Source organism: Teleopsis dalmanni, chromosome 2 (genome assembly GCF_002237135.1).
Source record: "Teleopsis dalmanni isolate 2A chromosome 2, ASM223713v2, whole genome shotgun sequence".
Classification (NCBI taxonomy): Eukaryota; Metazoa; Arthropoda; class Insecta; order Diptera; family Diopsidae; genus Teleopsis; species Teleopsis dalmanni.
The window spans coordinates 181,844,583-181,848,818 of NC_051847.1; positions in this window are offsets into that span (position 1 = coordinate 181,844,583).

A 4,236-nucleotide genomic window follows, 5' to 3' on the forward strand; every position below is an offset into this window, starting at 1 on the left:
AACAAACGCGCTACTTGGTACATTGTTGTGGATACTTACAAAACGAAAATAAACCTTTGAAATACTTTATCAAAGGCATGTGTAACCACTAAAGTGTACAGTAATTAAGCTAAAAGCTACTTATGTGCAAATACGTTAGTTGATGTGCAAGGCAGAGGACAGAAATAAATTCACGGAATATGTGTACCCAGTCAAATACTTTACAGCGATGCATTGTGAATTGTAAACTTTACTTGGTATAATTAATTATAATCAACTGAAATAGATATAATATATAATATGAGAATCCAAGTACATAGAGAATAAATGTTGTTTAACTTAATTTATGTTATATCTTCAAAATTGTGAAAAATTTATATTTCAAACCATGACAACACCAAACAAATATATATTTTCTTTAAATGCCGTCGGAATCGTTTAAATAAAATAAAATTTTAAGAATATTTTATTGCCAACATCTTGTTTAATTTAAGATATTTAAGATTTATTTAAGATATTCGTCGTTACTTTGCTAATATTTTATTGAGAAACAATAGCAATTTATAAAAATCTACGATCATTTCTTTTAATTTCTTATTAAAAATTTTAAGAAAATTATTTTAACATTTTTGTTTTTTGAAGAGCTTTTTAGGATAATAGTAGTTTTATAATATAAAACTACATATAGCAGCAGATTCAGCCTCTAAAATATTTTCTTTACAGACTTAAATGAATTTCTCACATTAAACTTTTATCTGATAGATAACTCTGAGAGGGTTATGTTGTATCATAATTCTACTAATTTTTTTGTAAGGAACACTTTCTTCGATACTTTTTTATACATTTATAGATATTTATACTATGTTCATGTGTATTTCAAGACAGTTTAGTGTAGTAATTAATTAAATCATATAGGAATGGAATTACGGTTTCGCATTAGAATAAATTTTATTACTATTTATGCATGAAACACATGCTTTCAACAAATTTAAAACAAAACGTACAACTTATATTAAATGTAAAATATATTTGTGTATTTAGAGAGTTAATATGGAAAGACTACAAATTTATATTGAAAAACTATAGCAGCAGAAATATTTATAATATTGTAATAAATCCAATATAATACCAGTAGGATAGCCTAAAAGAATATGGTTAAATATGATCTGTAAACATAATTGAAAGAAATAAATTTTTTTGTCTATAGTCTAATCAGTAATTAGTTATAATTATTTTATAAAAATCAAATTCTTTTAAAAAAATATTAAAAAATATAAATACAATTCAACATTTTAGATGATTTGGATACTTATCACATGACAATAATGATGAGGCGTTAGAGAAAATCCATAATAAAACACTAATCCAAGAACTGGTAGTTAGAAGCATTAAAATTGATTTTAAATAATAAAGAAAATTTTGACACCATTGGACAAGACGTAAATACAAATGGAGGAACATCAAAAAAGCATTTGTTTTCTTGGCACTATTTTCCTTAATGGTCTTGCATAATCTTCTATACTTTAAAGAGCTGAGAGCAAAAAGTCTTAGGCAACTAACACTAATTGGTTCCAGAAGCAACGAAGATTATGTTCTAGAGCCAGTTGTATTGGTGGCGACAACAATAACGAATACTTATCAACTACTGTACAATCAAGTAACAAGCATAATCAAATAGATTTGTAGCATTAGTAGACATATGGAAACTGCAACAACAAAACATATGTAAATTCAATTTTTAATCATTATGTTTCCAACTTATATTTAATTATCTTATTAGGCATCAATATATAAATACTATATTGATGCCTAAAACTAATATATAAATACTTTACTTAATTAATAGTACAAACTTACTTTGCCCCATCCATATCGTATATTAAAATAACAACCAGCTTTGTTGTTGTTGTTGTATCCCGCTGGGTATAACAAAAAAACTTGTAAAGTCCTTTTGGCAGGTATCGAGTGGCTCCGGGAAGTAGACGCGCCAGTTCTTTAGGAATCAAATCCATTTCTAACCAAATCTTTGAAAAACATATATTTATATATGTGGACGAAAATAAATTTTATATGTTATACAAACTTGCACAGATTTGTTCCGTTCGTGTCCATCCACCAAAATATAAGCTTGTTGAAACGATTTTTGCAAAGAGAAGGAAACTTCTAGCAATTAGATATAACAATAATAGACATAATTGCATACGTTTTATCTATAGATCTTTGGTTGCATCATCTGCCAAATCTTGTTCATTATTCCATCGAAAGAAGGATTACATTTACATTTACATGTTTTTATTTGCCCCACTTTTTTGTGGAAATATTGCCAATTTTTTATTAAAGTATAATTTTTAGTATTAAAATACAAAGTTATTAAATCTTTCCATATAGGTTTTTCCCCAGGCATGTTTCTAGGTTATTTGGAGCTGTTCTGCCCTTTGTAATTCACGCACAGAAACAAATAATTTTAAGCCTTCTAGATATATAATATAAATTTTTTTTAACCGAAGGATATTAATTTTTATATGCATAAAAGATTTTAGAAATAAATTAGAATTAAACTAAAAAATATACCACTGCCGAAATTAGTTGCATGAAATGAAATTCCGCGAATTAAATGAGAAAGCACAATATGTAATTGCAGCGAACTGTGTCAACCGACGAATTTAAGTGGGCAGCATAAAGCAAAAGCACTATTAAAAATGTTTATGAAAAGTTTTTTTATTTCTTACATTTTCGCTACTATATTTTGATATATATTTTATTCAGTTTATTAATTTTATTCATTATTTTTATATTCACAAATGACTAAAAATAATTAGAATATTTATATTTACAATTGTAGAAATTAATTAATATTAAATTTGTAGGCAATACATTTTATATGTTAAATTTCGATACATTTATTTTTTGTTTATTCATTAATTATAACCAATTTATTTATATACACAAATAATTTAAATTAAATCCGAAAATAATTTTTACAGTTGTAGAAATTAACTGCATTAATGAAAAAGCCTATGAGAAAAAGTAACATGCTGCGCAGTAATACTGTCAACGAATTATATGTATATAATCAACACAAATCAAAAGCACTACTAAGGTCGTGTGCGAGTTAGGCTAAGTTGCGTTCTAAATGAGGGAAATTCTAAGTTGTGTCGATAATCTATTGATGTGTCGATACGTGTTGATAAATGGCTAAATGTGTGCAGTGCAAAAAATCCCAAAAAATCTCCCATTTGGTTTAGCATCAACTTAGCCTAACTCGCACACGACCTAAAAATGTTTGTAAGAATGCTTACATATTTTTAAATTCTTATATTACATATATATAACAACAAAAATTATTGGGTAGTAAAATTATGACTTCATGATATATAGGTTCGAGTAAATTGATGGTAAATTAAGGGAAATGGTAAATTATGTCGATATGGCAGCGAATGTTGGTATTAACCAGAATTTCGAGTAGGGTAACTTAGCTAAAAATTAAGTAAATTAGGTATTACCATTGTGAAAATTTTAAAAGATGTTTTATAAATAAATTTGAAAACTTTTAACCAGAAATAATAAAAAGTGCAATAAATAAATAAATAAATAAATATTTACATAAGTGAAGAGCAAAAAAATCCCTAGGAAATTTTAATTAATTTACCTCAACTTACTCGAATTCGCACACGGCCATAGTGTTCTTTAATATCCCTCTTACTTTTAATAATTTATGCCATTTTTTTAAATACTATAATATATTTTTTTGCCCATATCGCGATTGTGCTACAAAAATTGAATATACAATAATATAAATAATGCAATAATTATCAATAAGCTATAATAACATTTTTTGACATACATTTTAGTAATAACCTTTTTAATTCGACATAATCTTATGTATTTAAATGTTATTTTCAGATAACATAAAACTGTAAGGAGAGAAATTCTAATAAAAATCTATTGAAATAATATTTTAAAATAAATATAACATGGCGAAGTAATCAAACAAAAAGCATGTAGATCATATTATATTATTTCGTTTGCAGAATTTAAAAGTCAGAAAAGTCAGGTTTTCAGTATTTTAACTTTATGAACTTTACTTAATATTTTTCATTGTGTTGGCTTTTTGCACGTTATGTAGCAAAGAAAATAAAGAAAAGAAACAGAGAGAAAAGAAAATGTATAAAGTGTGTATAAAATTTTCTGGATTATTCAAATAATATTCAAAATTTTGTGTAATGAGGAAAAGATCACGCGATACAAAAACAAAAA